At 36.5% G+C, this 15,570-nt stretch overlaps 1 long non-coding RNA gene across 1 annotated transcript; it reads left to right on the top strand.

The window, feature by feature from the left end:
* The first annotated feature begins 7,745 nt into the window (after nucleotides 1-7,745).
* Nucleotides 7,746-8,461, top strand: LOC133735213 (uncharacterized). The gene is made up of 2 exons (XR_009858842.1): nucleotides 7,746-8,067; nucleotides 8,165-8,461. It is a non-coding gene; the product is annotated as an uncharacterized LOC133735213 (long non-coding RNA).
* The last annotated feature ends 7,109 nt before the right edge of the window (nucleotides 8,462-15,570 follow it).

Here is a 15,570-nt window from a genome sequence, read left to right on the forward strand (position 1 = left end):
GTAAAAAATTGAAAAGACCATATTACCCCTCAAATTAACGGCGTCATTGTTGTCGTGTATTGATAGTGGGTCGAGTTTCAGATTTCGTGTACTGAAATGCTTGGTTTAGAATTTTATGTATAAGAATTATTAGTGGCATTTACTTGGTGTACTATTTGTGAAATTTTCCCTTCATATAATTGTCATCGGAAAAATAAATATATAAACAAACAAGTTGCTTTCTTAATTTTTACAAATATATATAAAAAAAAAAAATAGTTTAAGTGCCTTCTTATTGCTTTATGATTACCTTTTATTTAGAGCTAGCAGTTGTGTTCGGTGGAGAGGTTTCTATCCTCCATCCCCTAGTAGCTGCTTCTTAATTAGCTACCATTTGTAAGAATTAATTTTCATCAATAAAGATTGACGTAAAAAAAAATTATTTAATTTATTTTATGGCTAATTAGTTTTAATATTTTTGCCCAAGATTCTTGGATAGTTAACGATTTCTGTTAACATAACTCTTCTATTTCAATGATTCATCATCTCATATTACTAAGTTCAGTGGCATACATCATATTCTCTATACTACTACATATAGTATATGTAGTCTACAAGTCTATCCTACAGTTTCAAATAGTAACTTGCTAAAAACAAATGGACACGATGGTGGTCATCAGTGAAGCCATTCATTTGGAATTTAGTACCAAGGTAGGGAATATTATTTTTGGCTCTATATTTAGTTTTCATTGTAGTAGCTCAGAAATATATGTAGAGAGCAAGCTGCTACTTCCATGCACTATCACCTAATTAATTTAATCTATGGATGAGACATGATCCATGCCTTTAATTTCTTTTCCCAGTTAAATTCCAAAAATTCGTATATATATCCTTCTCGGATTTCCACTTGCAATTAACTACAAATGGCCGAATGGGAACAGCATCTGCGTCCTTACGACTGAAGATGAACCCTATTTTCTTTATTTTGAAGAAAAATGATTAATTTTCTCTAAACAATTCCTGTGATCAAGCATTCAGATAAGAATTTAATAGTTTAAACATGTCGACAGTTAGTATAAAGAATTGGAGCATTTCTATATACAGTAGCATATACATTGAATTTATTAATTAGGCCAAATTCAAGAATAACCGAGTTCTGAATCTAGATATATGTCAAGGAGCTCAAGCTGAAGTCGCCTCATTTACAATTGAGCAAGATAAAAGTCCGGTCTTTATCCTTGACGACATGATAAGCCTATATACCAGTTTTATCAAATTTAAAAACCTGTTTAGCTTTTTATTTATTCGATTGACTTAAATAACAAGTAATTGCTTTTTGTAACCACTTCCATGCCATCAATTATTTTAATATGGCTACTGATGCATGGATATCCAATATCGAATCATTTTAGACCTGTTGTCACATTTATATATATATTTTTTTGAGAAAGTTGTCACATATATATTTTAATCTTCCAATGCAACATAAAATTAGTTACAAAGGCCGCCACGATTTTGTCCCTTTATACTAATTCTAGGGATTTTTTTCCCCCTTACATCAACCACTTTTTTTTTTCTCACTTACCCATAATAATTCTTATAAGTTGTTCCCTAATACCCAATTAAGTTTTTTTTTTTTTTTTTTTGCTTTTATATTTATTTTTGAGACTATTTTGCCCTCATCCCTTTGTTATATAGAGAGAAAAAACGGAAGAGAGAAAAGCCATAGGAAACTTAACCGGAGCTAGGTTGCCGGACTTCACCGAAGGTCCATAAAGAGGTCATCGGAAATCTCATAGGTCACTCGAGAGGTCGTTGGAGACTTTTATTGCCCCCAATAAATTTTTATTTCCCCCCAATAAACCTTTAAGTCATCAGAATGAGAACTAATCTCCCTAAAATTAGACAAATAAAACTTTTATTAAAGAAATAGATGAGGAGATTACATCAATTCAAAACTTTTATTGGATGGCGATAAATGTTGAAAAATATTTTATTGCCCCTCCAATAAACGTTTATTGCCCCCCAATAATTGAGGAGATTACTCTTTTTTGTTGTACTACTACTCGATTTCTTTTTTGTCATGTATAACAAATATGGATATTAATCAAACCTGCAATATTTTGACCCAAATTTTTTTTTTTTTTTTTGAGAAGAAAAAAGAATTGATTTCGGCATCCAGAAAATGCTCTGGGCACCCGCGTCAAGAGTTGGATGCCTTTATTGCCAGTGCTTCGAAGCTCGACTCCGAGATCGCCTACCAGGTCTGATTTCAAAGGGATGCTGAAGAAGGTGGAGAGGTTCAAGGTGACATACAGGAGCTGCACGACTCTGAGCTCACTTGGGCTTCTCGGCTGCACTAACTCGCCGCCGGCTGCATGATCGATGGCGCGATGTCTCGATTAGATCTGTACTTTCACGACTCCGAGCTCGCTCAGGCTTCTCAGCTAGACAAACTCTTCGTTGACGTCATTGTCGGCCTCGTCTCACCGTCAACCATCTAGACCAGAGACGCTGAAGGCCGTGCGCTGGCCAAGAGAGAGAGTACATTTTAGATCGGAAGAGAGAGAGATCGATGGCATATGGGTAGTTGATTAATATGGATGAGGGTAAAATTGTCTTTTTATGTTAAATTGGGTAGCTCAGAATAAAAATTTGTTGTTGGGGTAAGTGGGATAATTTTGGCTCATTTTGGTACTTTGGGTTGACCCAAAAAGAAATGAAGAATCCCTTCCATTGAAATTCCTGATTATTTGGTTAATTAAATTAGAGTTTATAGAATTTTCATGGGGAGTGAAATTCACATTCCTCATTTTACAATCCACACTCCATGTTTCCTTTTTTAGTAACTTAGCTTTGTCTTTTTATATATAAGAATTTCAATCAAAAAGATAAAAAAAAAAAGATAAAGGAGTGTCGATTGTAAAATAGGGAGTGTGGATTTCACTATATATTTTCATTGATCGATTGAAGTTTGTTGAAATAGCAGTACGTGGCTTGCTAGGATGTTGCAAGAGGAAGGAACATAAAAATGAGAGAGTATTCAATGCACGTCGGTGCTCTTGCACCAACAAAAATTGAAAGTTGGATGACATCTAGTATTTATTTTTATTATTAAAAAAAAATGTTACCTATAAATACCAATGGCTGAGATCTGTTGAATTTGCTAATTCACTTGCACTGGCAGTGCATAGAAGAAATCTCCCATAAATATAGCTAAAAAGGGTTTTGAGTTTTTGCAACTTTTACCACAATTAACCCAATTTTGACTGGGCGTGGGGTTGAGCCTCCTAGCTTGACTGGTTTCCAAACTCTATTCTTCAAAAAAATAAAAATAAATAAATAAATATAAATATAAAAATAAAACAACAACCCAATTTTGAAAAAAAAGGTTTCAATAAGGCTAAGGAACGACGTTGTGTTACTTAGTGATTTGCTAAAAGAAATTAAAGATGCTGCACGCTTTGCTTCATCTTCTTCCTCTTCCTCTACCCCCTTTCTTTGCCTCCAGCTGCTATTTTTTCTTTCGTGACCTTCCTACTTCATCACCTTAAAAAAAAATCAAGGTTGGGCAACTGTTTAGTCTCACCTCCCTAAATCCGCTCTCTACCGGTCATATGTATATTGCGTTATTTACTTTACACCACATATGTCACACAGAGGAATCATGTTATATATATATATATAGAGGCCGGTTCTGAAGCGGACGTCCGCACTTCGCTAAAGTGCGGACGGCGACGCAGCAGCGGCTTTCCAGGCGGCGACGGCTGCTCGGGGCTTGGCGGACGGAGGCCGGAGGCATCCCAGACAGTTTTGGGCAGCGATCGAGGTCGGAGGAGGTCGAGGTTGCAGGTTCTGGGCAGCGACTCGACCTGCAACTGCAACTTTCTGGGCAGACCTACAACCTCGTCACCGGCGACTCCACCTGACTGCAGACCGGTCCGTCCTACCCCTGGCCTCTGTCCAGCAAGCGGCGACGCGCCGTCGAAGCTTGATCGAGGCTGCTGCGTCGACGTCCGCACTTTAGCAACAGTGCGAACGTTCTCTTTGGAACCGCTCCCTATATATATATAGGGCCATTCTACTAAGGGATTTCTTTTTTTGGTCATTTTAACGGATCCCTTGTGAGACCCATTTTTCGACTGCATTTCGTCATCTCGATCGTTCAGTTTTTTTGCAATAATGTATAGATCACTTATGTAAATTTTCAGCCAAATTAAATCAATGGACGAACCGAATCTGTCCAACCTGAACCGTTCATGTTTTTAAATGTAAATAGTAGTTATGAATGCCTTAACGATTATCAATTTGGCTGAAAATTTGCAGATATGATCTACTCATATAAACCTAAAACCTAAACGGTTGATATGAGAATATGTGATCGAAAAGTAAGCCTATCAAATGATCCCTTAAAATGACCAACCCTCACTAAAATGGCTGCTCATATTCATACACACACACACACACACACACACAAACACACACACACACACACACACACATATATATATAGAGGCCCGTTCTAGAAAGGACGTCCTTACTTTAAGAATTTGAGGATTTTTACTATTTTACACTAGTATATGGTCTAATTCAATGATTCTAACAGTTGATCCTTTAGATTCCAAGAAATGCGCCTACAAAAAATCAACCAAATCCATAATCATTTGGTCATTAAACAAATGTAATCCGTTAGATAAAATTAAAACGAACATTGTGCTAATTAAATGGTTAAATGTTTTCCAATTTGGCTAATTTTTTGTAGGATTCATATGTATGTAGGTAACTAAAGAATGAGTGGTTGTGATTATTAAAATACACTCTAAAAATAAAAACATCCTCACTTTAAGGTAACTATATATATATAAAATAAAAACATTCTCACTTTAAGGTCCCTATATATATATATATATATATATATATATATATATATATATATATGGGCGGGTTCTAAAGCGGACGTCCGCAACCCAGAAAAAGTGCTGACGTCGCTCCTCCGGCCTCGATCGGGCAGCGACGGCGGCGTTTCTGTTGCCGGACGGAACCAGGCCAGTACGTGGAGCAGTTCAGAAGCGGCTGAACTCGTCGGCGAAGGGTTTGAAGTCAAGCTCGATGGGCTTCCATGGTTTCCAGCGAGCTCGCCGCACATCACTGAGTTTCTGATCACCTTCGCCTTCGCCGCTTGATCGAGGCCGTCCGGGATGTCCATATATATATATATATATATATATATATATCAGGTCCCTTCCAATAAGAGATCCCTTTTTTGGTCTTTTCTAGGGATAGGGCATTAGACCAATTTTTCGATCACATTTCGACATCTCAACCGTTGAGTTCTTAGGTCCTAATATGTAGATCACTTCTGCAAATTTTCAGCCAAATTAATTATCGTTAAGGCATTCAAAATGGAGATTTAAGATTATAAGTATGAACAGTTCAAGTTTGACAGATTTGGTTCGTCCATTGATTTAATCTAATTTGATACCTTAATGATCACCGATATGGCTGAAAATTTGCAGAAATGATGTACACATTAGGATCTAAAAACTCAACGGTTGAGATGCCGAAATGTGATCGAAAAGTTGGTCTAATGCTCTATCCCTATAAAAGACCAAAAAAAGGAATTTCTTAATGGCGCTCGATATATATATATATATATATATATATATATATATATATATATATATATATATATAGTGAACTGAAAAAATATAATATATTTTCACATAAGAATATTATGCTTTCCGCTCAAAACACGTACCTCTTATATTAAAATTGATTGACCAAAAGTGCAAATGTCCTAACATTAGGTGAGTTCTACTGATCATCCCTTAAAAGTAGAGGAAATACAGCAATAACAACAACAACAGACAAGCAAGCAAATTAAATAGCTATTTGTGGCAAAGTGTCGACATGCATGAGCTAACGGATGAACAATTAACTTTGGCCAAGTATTACTAATTAATATTGCCAAGTAAAAGGTTACTAATTTCTCATAAAAAAAAGAAAAGAAAAGGAAAATGGCCCGTATGGTACCCGACGTTTGCCTCATAATTTTTGGTACCTGAACTTCAAAAAATATCAATACGGTACCTGAGGTTCTCAACTCGACCGAAGATAGGTACCTAGAGCCGTTAGCTCCGTTACGGCGCCTGCCAATTGGCAATTTTGAACTTGAAATGACCAATTTACCCCCCTCCCCTTTTTTTTTCTTTGGTTATTCTTTTTCATATAATAAAAAAAGCAATTTTTTTCTTTTCTTTTTTCACAGGTCCAAAAGAAGAATTTTCATCGTCACTTCCTCCTTGCTTATCATTCTTATTTCTTCATCGATTTCCATTTCCCAAATTCCAGCTAAAGATTTTGTTCAAAACTTGAAACTAAAATCTCATCTTCTTCATCGATCATATTTTCCATTTCCCTTCTGCCTCTCTTCAATCTGGGTTTTGTCAGATCTGAAAAATTCAAAAAACTAATTTGGGGTGTGTTTTGGGATTAAGAATTTCAGACTTTCTAGTCCATCCCATCTCCTTCTTTCACCTTCTTCTGCACCTCAAACCCAATCTTCAAAAACTCTGTAGAAATCAAGCTGGACATTTCAAGACTATAAGGTCTTCTGGAATACAATGCTCTCAGCTGCTGGTCCGATTCAATGACAATGGGAGCTGGCCCATAGAATCCCACTATCCTTTTAATCATGCACAAAAACAAATAAAAGTTCTACCAATTCTCATACTCAATCATCAAATCTGTATACACAAAATTCTCCAAGAACAAAATCATTTTCTTGCTAGAGAAACATGGAAAATTAAAGACAAAAGCCTAGAAAATTAGGCTTGATAGAACTCTTCGTGGACCTAGCCATTGAATCGGGCAATGCAAATCTTGAAATTAAAATTGCGAGATCAAAGAAGAAGAGTTCAAAGAGAAAGCTCTTTCGACCGACGGAACTCGTCCATTGGTGGGAGGCCTGGGAGGCAGTGTGGAGGCAGAGGAAATGAATGCTTCCTCCTCCGCCGCAGTTGCTGGTGTCTCCGCCGCAATCGAGATCTGCCTTCGATCATCCCCTTCATCATGGGTTTGGCCGTCGCCGGATCAAGCCATATGGTGGTGATCGAAAGCGGCTCTGGCGGAACGATTCTCTGATAGGCTAATTGGCCAAGGACAGCCACCTACCGGCGTCAAAGGAAGAAGAAGATAAAGAAGAACGAAGAAGACAGAGATTGTTCATGCCACAGATTGATTGATCAAACATGTGGCTCAAAGTGACTTAATGTGGTGCCCATTTGCTCAGCCAGACATGCATGCCTTCACTTTGATCTAGACCATCATTATCAAGATTAGCAATATTCTTAAAACTTTTATATAAAATGGAACTCTGTAATTGGTTAGGATGAAAAGTGTTCATGATCGAAGAAATCAAAAGATCTGTACAGGAGAGAGAGAGGAAAAATGTTTAGAGAAAAAAAAAAAAATTAACATATGAATGGACGAAAATGCCCTTCAAAATATGTCAGTTGGCAGATGCCGTAACAGAGCTAACGACTCTAGGTACCTATCTTCGGTCGGGTTGAGAACCTTCGGTACCGTATTGATATTTTTTGAAGTTCAGGTACCAAAAGTTATAAGGAGACAAACATCGGGTACCGCACGGACCATTTTCCAAAAAAAAAAAGATAAAAGGCTACAAAATAACGTACATATCAGTATAACCTCCAAACAAAAAGCAACTCGAGACCATATATAATTTAGAGAATGAACTTTTTTTTTTCCTTTTTTTTTTTTTTTAAATAATGAAAGCATTTCATTACAGGCAGAGCCCAAAGAGCCCAGAAAAGGGCAGACCTACTGCATCCATACACAAGTAGGAAGAGGAAAGTAATCTAAACAGCAAAAGACCTTCCAATGGTCAGCTTAATCAGCCTCCTCGTGTGGACAAGGGAGGGCATCATTTTTGAGAACCAAGCATAAGGAAGGTGGTGGCAGATTTGACTATCTTTGAAGACCCACCGACCGATAGGCAAGCGAAGCAACAATATGAGCCGCCCGATTCGCTTCACGGGGAACCCAGTCCCAAGTAACTTCATCAAAGTAATATCGGCAAGATTCTCCAGTCATTGCAGGTAGTAGTAGAAGCAAGTTCTGTTAATACCACTTTTGAATCCGATTCTACCTTCACCCTTTTCAGGTCGTGCTTTAAAGCAAGATTGATGATACCCAGAAGAACTGCTTCAGCTTCAGCTATCCCACCGAGCCAGAGACCGCGGATTTGTGGTTAGGAACTAATCATCCTCGATAAATGGACAATACATAACTGCAAGATCCATAAATCATTGTTTCTTTTCTTAAATTATGTAAATTTAAAATAAATAAATAAACAAATAGACATCATGAATCATGAATGTCCATGTATATAAAGCCATCTACTAAGGAAACCACCCCCGGGGCGGAATTTTAAGGGATCACACAGAGTGATATAACTCATTTTCATTCACATTTTGACAATCCAACTGTTCAAAGTTTAGGCCTCTACACGTAGATCATTTATACTAAATTTCAACTTAATTGGTTGAAAAAACTAAAATTGTTCTACATAAATGGTTCTTATCATAATTCAAAATATGTGCCTAGTCTATTGTCACCTTAGAGCAAGTTCACCCGTTGAGGTCACTGGGTCAATACCATTCACTGCGTTTTTGTTTTTCATTTTCACCATCTAGGTCACTAGGTCAGATACTGTTCACAAAAGGTCACTCTGAGTCAATTTCCTGACTTGCAAACTAACATTCGGTGATCTTTTGTGAACAGTATCTGACCCAGTGACCTAGATGGTGGAAATGAAAGACAAAAAACAGTGAATAGTATTGACCCAGTGATTTTAACGGGTGAACTTGCTCTTATAATTCATTAAACGTCACATGCTCAGTAGTCACTGGTCTACCACGAAATTATCGTATTAGTTTTCAAGCTTTGTAAAGTGAACATAAATGCCAAAGAGGCATGAAACTGGCAATACTATAGGTCTGGAAGGCACACATCGTAAGCGGACTGTAGCAGTACTATCGATCCGGTGTGACCAGTGGCGGAGCCAGAAATTTATGATTAGTGGGGCACTCCAAAGTTAAAACAAAAAAAATCAAAATTTAAAATATATCAAAATTTTAATAAAAATAAAAAATTAAAATAATATTACGGAAGGATCAATATTTTTTTTTAATTACATATTTTATTAATCAAACTTATAGTTTTTAGATTTTAGACAATTTTTCCCAATAGAAATATAATTTATCTATGAATTTAAACTCATAAGAGAGAATAGTTTTAATGTTTTTTTGTTGAGAAGAAAGAAAAATATTAATGTTTGAAAAAAAAAAGTGCATTGTTGCTAGTAATACTCGAACCCAGGAGCACATCCACATGCAAAATGGCATCTACCACTACAACAAACCAGCTATCAATGGTACAGCCAAACTAGAAGAATTTTATACTAAAATATTACTGAGGCACGGGACCCACCGTGCCCCTACGTAGCTCCGCCTCTGGGTGTGACCCATGCAGCTCGATCATTTGCTCAATCTTTTAATTAGCAAATTATATATATGCACTCACTTTCAGTAATTGCTTGCGAACAATACAATGATGTATTCTATGTTAAAATTAGCTACCCTCTTCTAAATTAATAAAATTATTGCATATAACTTCGTATTCTTAATGACTGATAAACTTGTGTCCGGCTTGCACATTAGTTTTATTAATTGTTGCTATATATGCCAATTCCCGTTGTACAGGAGCACTGCATAATTATATAATTAGACGAATTAGAATAAGAGTGCAAACAAAACCAAGAATAATATGTTACTTTTTACTCAGGTCAACTTCTAAAGCCACACGCCCTATCAACTACGCAAAAACCCGAGATACTTACCAACTCCGGCCACGTGGTCAAAATGAGGATGGCAATTGATATACATAACTATCGAATTACGCTAATACAACGCACGCGCTTATATATATGTAGAGGTATTTTGAAGAAGAATTATATATGTATGTGCCTAGGTACTGATTCTCATACCATTGTTTGAGATAATATAAACTAAATGATGAGGAAAATTATATAGATACTCAGACAATCAAATAAGTCATAGGTTCGTTAAAGAGTGTTAGTCAGCTAATAAATTAGCATTATATTTCAACATGAATAAGTGGCGACTTAAGTAGTACTTCTTATGTTGCGTTGGTTGAATTTAATTTTCTAGCCCAGTTGAGGATGATACCAATTGAAGGCACGTAATTTATTCATAGCTAGGTACAATTTTTCAACCATTGATTCAGAGAAATTGATATAGTCAGCACAACGTACTTGAAGGATTGACAACGGTGTATAAAACAAGAGGAAGAGGATATGGTAGCAGGCGTCATGGTCATGAATCTTTTAAGGTAGTGCGATCATGATCTGTAAATTTTGAAATTCGATACCTTTCATCTTAATCTCAGCTCGTGTCAATTTAATCATTCTCATACTACAGTGATCTTAATAATTATTTTTTTTTAAAAAGTCAACCATGATAGGTCACATATAGGGCTTTTTTTTGTGATGACGTTCTAAGATGGATGCATCACTGACAAGAGCAAGAAGCTAAAGGAGATATCCGAACTCTAGCCTTACATATGAAATAAATGTTTTTTACCCTGCAGCATGCAGCAGACTCTAAAAATTGTTTATTTGATTTAAGGTATTGATTGGTTCAGAGATGGACTAGAAACCTAGATTAGTGATTCTAAAATCCATTTAATTAGGTGGGATGATGCTTGGCGTACTGATCTAGCTAGTTCATGAATACGTCTAGGGTTTAGAGTAAAGCCACAGCTAACCTTCAATCCACACAGCCCCAAAATCCATGTGATGCAAGTCTTGTAGTGTGTAGATCGCTCGATCACCATATCACCATTCGGGAACAGAGCTGAAATGCTGGACTAAGATTCTGCTCGGCTTCCATATCAAGTGGCCGGATCACTACGAACGCTTTGAGCGTTAGGGCTTCCATGTCCAGTGGGCAAGCATTATCCTAGAAGTGCATTGTGGCGAGTGTTCTTGATTCTCATTTGAACTTCATGATAACTAAGCTATCCCATAACACCCAAGCTGGAGGGCTCCTTAGTTAGTCAACTAGAACTAATAGTGCCAAATTCGATAATGGAGTTCACTAGGCCAAATTTAAGAATAATCGAGTTCTATTCGAATCTAAGATATATATATATATATATATATATATACACACACACACACACAGGCCTTCTCTGCTAAAGATATCCTTAACTTAGTTTACGGTACGGATTTCCATATTTTGACCACTTTTCGATCACATATTCACATCTTAACCGTTCAGTTTTTAGGTCCTAATGTATAAATCATATTTGCAAATGAGCAATGATATGGGGCCGCAATGAGGCCTTAAATTTGTGGCCTCAAATCCTAGGTGTCATGTCATGTAAGCAACTACAAATTTTATTTTCAATTCCACATAATATATCTTGCCACATCATACTATTGCAACACCAACTTTACCCTTTTACATTTCTTTTTAGATTTTAGAGGGTGAATCAATTACATTAATGAATTTAATTAGGTGACGAAAAAAATATCAGCTATTAATTATGTATTAATTTAAGAGATTTGTCTACAGATTCTTTGACCAATATTTTTCTTCATTTAATTAAATTCTTTCCTATAATTTTTCTTTCCAAATAGCATTAAATATATTGAATTAGGTGTCAAGAAATAGACATTAACTTTCCTTCCCAAATATTGATTAATTTCATCCCAAAAAAAAATAGCATTAATAAATTGAATTTGGGAAATGTGTATGTCTAAATTAAGAGGTAAAAAAAAATTCCATGTTAGTAGCGGCCATTAATTACCATCTACAATCTAATATAAGGGAAAAAAAATAATGAACTCAAATCTAACGTTTAAACTCTAGCTACATAAAAGGGAAAAAAATGAACAAAAGAATATATATAATCATATGAATGTATTTTTCATATTATATTTTCAAAATTTGCAGGAACCCAACAATGGTTGAATTCATATACATGTGTTATGCAAATGAGCAAATCTATTGATTGAATGTAAGTGCAAATCTATTGACTAAATTACATGAAATTTTTTCTATTCTTGATTGAAGAAAAAAATTGTTGTTTAAATCTAAGCATAGTGTAATGAAAAAAAAAAAACCAAAATATATATTTTTTTAAAAAGAAAGCCAAAATAATTTAGAGTCATTTAGGCCTCATCATATGGCCCTTGGGCCCTAAGCCCGCCCTAAGCCCGCCCGGCCCTTCCATTAGGGCGGGCCGGCCCGATTGAGCCCGTAAGGGCTAGGCCCGGCCCGGCCCTAAAAGCCCGGCCCTAAAATTTATATTTTATTTTTGTTATTTTCTATTACATGTGTTATATGTATAAAACTATGGAAGTGTAGAAAATTATTTCAATCTGCCATATTAGGAAATGAGTCTTTTAAATTGAGCCATATTTTGAGAAGAAAAAATAATTTTTTTTTAAAGAATTAACCGTTAATTCGGCAAAAACGCCGCCGTTTTAATATAATCTTATGGGTATTTTAATATTTACCAATAATTACTGTTAACTAATTAACTGTAATAATTACAAAGCTATTATTTCAAATTGGACAATATATTCATGTAATACCAATTTTGAAATAAATCAAGTAATCAACATAACTAAAAATAATCAATTGGTCGAGTTGAAACCATTTTACCAATGTAATGTTAACTTCTTAATGAGCAAAATGGGGGACGAAATGGAATTTTTTAAAATGCACCGCTGGATTTTTTAAAATGCATATGAATATATGTTAGTGGTAGAAATTTCAACAATTTCCGCCTTCGTTTGGACCTCGATCTACCCGGTCAACTCAATACCCTAAATAGAACATAAAACAAATATGCTCTTAACCGGTCCTTGGCAATTCAATTTTTTCGATCTTTCAGCTCCCACACTCTCATGGGTAGGGGGTCTACTTATGGATGTCAAAATTCCGCAACGTTTGTCCGCGCATGGTGCCGCTCCCCTTAAGGAAGTTTGCTTGTGCAAAGCGTTGACCGCTCCGTTAGGTGCCTTATTCACGGCGGATCGGCCTAATTTCTTTACACAATACCTATCACTATTGTATAAACATATAAGAATTTTCCGATTGATCGATTTTCATTTCAAAATTTTTGGATCGCACATAATCCTTATATGCCTATTAATGTAGTATAACTAGTTTATTAGGCTTGTTACCCTCCATGAGCAAAATGGGGGACGAAATGGAATTTTTTAAAATGAACCGCTGGATGTTGTTTTCATATGAATATATGTTAGTGGTAGAAATTTCAACAATTTCCACATTCGGTTGGACCTCGATCTACCCGGTCAACTCAATACCCTAAATAGAACATAAAACAAATATGCTCTTAACCGGTCCTTGGCAATTCACTTTTTTCGATCTTTCAGATCCCACACTCTCATGGGTAGGGGGTCTACTTATGGATGTCAAAATTCCGCAACGTTTGTCTGCTCATGCTGCCGCTCCCCTTAGGGAAGTTTGCTTGTGCAAAGCGTTGACCGCTCCGTTAGGTGCCTTATTCACGGCGGATCAGCCTAATTTCTTTACACAATACCTATCACTATTGTATAAACATATGAGAATTTTCCGATTGATCGATTTTCATTTCAAAATTTTTGGATCGCACATAATCCTTATATGTCTTGTAATGTAGTATAACTAGTTTATTAGGCTTGTTACCCTCCATGAGCAAAATGGGGGACGAAATGGAATTTTTTAAAATGAACCGCTGGATGTTGTTTTCATATGAATATATGTTAGTGGTAGAAATTTCAACAATTTCCACATTCGGTTGGACCTCGATCTACCCGGTCAACTCAATACCCTAAATAGAACATAAAACAAATATGCTCTTAACCGGTCCTTGGCAATTCACTTTTTTCGATCTTTCAGATCCCACACTTTCATGGGTAGGGGGTCTACTTATGGATGTCAAAATTCCGCAACGTTTGTCCGCGCATGGTGCCGCTCCCCTTAGGGAAGTTTGCTTGTGCAAAGCGTTGACCGCTCCGTTAGGTGCCTTATTCACGGCGGATCGGCCTAATTTCTTTACACAATACCTATCACTATTGTATAAACATATGAGAATTTTCCGATTGATCGATTTTCATTTCAAAATTTTTGGATCGCACATAATCCTTATATGTCTTGTAATGTAGTATAACTAGTTTATTAGGCTTGTTACCCTCCATGAGCAAAATGGGGGACGAAATGGAATTTTTTTAAATGAACCGCTGGATGTTGTTTGCATATGAATATATGTTAGTGGTAGAAATTTCAACAATTTCCGCATTCGGTTGGACCTCGATCTACCCGGTCAACTCAATACCCTAAATAGAACATAAAACAAATATGCTCTTAACCGGTCCTTGGCAATTCACTTTTTTCGATCTTTCAGCTCCCACACTCTCATGGGTAGGGGGTCTACTTATGGATGTCAAAATTCCGCAACGTTTGTCCGCGCATGGTGCCGCTCCCCTTAGGGAAGTTTGCTTGTGCAAAGCGTTGACCGCTACGTTGGGCGCCTTATTCATGGCAGATCGGCCTAATTTTTTTACACAATACCTATCAATGTTGTATAAACATATGAGAATTTTCAGATTGGTCGATTTCCATTTCAAAATTTTTTGATCGCACATAATCCCTATATGCCTATTAATGTAGTATAACTCGTTTATTAGGCTTGTTATCCTCCATGAGCAAAATGGGGGACGAAATGAAATTTTTTAAAATGCACCGTTGGATGTCGTCCGTATATGAATATATGGTAGTGGTAAAAATTTCAGTGACTTCCACCTTCGGTGTGTGTATTAAATATGTTCAATAAAAAACAATGAGTCTTTTATTACCAATATATACCATTAAGCCATATTTTGAGAAGAAAAAAATAATGTTTTTTTTTTGTTAAACAAAATAAGGCCCTTTTTTGGCCCATTTCAGCCCTATTTGGCCCTATTTGAGGGCCGGCCCGACCCGGCCCTAACGGATCGGGCTTTTCGGGAGGGTAAGGGTTAGCATATTTAAGCCCTGGCCCGACCCTACCCGGCCCTAAATTTTGTTGACTTTGACTAGGCCCGGTCCGGCCCGACCCTAAGCCCTAAAATTTAGGGTAGGGCCGGCCCTAGCCCGGCCCATGATGACCCCTAGAGTCATTAGATTTTTAGAAGGATAAGATAGTCTTTTTTTCAAGAATTACATGACATGATTTGACAAATATGTGATGTGTGTAGGTAACATGGCATGACACCTAAGATTGAGGCCACAAATCTTAGGCTTCATTGAGGCCATAAATCATTTTCCTTTGCAAATTTTCAGCCAAATTGATGATTGTTAAGGCATCCAAAACTGCAATTTATACGAACGAACCGAATCTGTCAAAGCTGAAACCATTCGTGTAAATTACAGTTTTGGATGCCTTAACGATCATCAATTTGGCTGAAAATTTGCATATATGATCTATACATTA

This window comes from Rosa rugosa, chromosome 3 (genome assembly GCF_958449725.1).
Source record: "Rosa rugosa chromosome 3, drRosRugo1.1, whole genome shotgun sequence".
In the NCBI taxonomy this organism is placed as follows: domain Eukaryota; kingdom Viridiplantae; phylum Streptophyta; class Magnoliopsida; order Rosales; family Rosaceae; genus Rosa; species Rosa rugosa.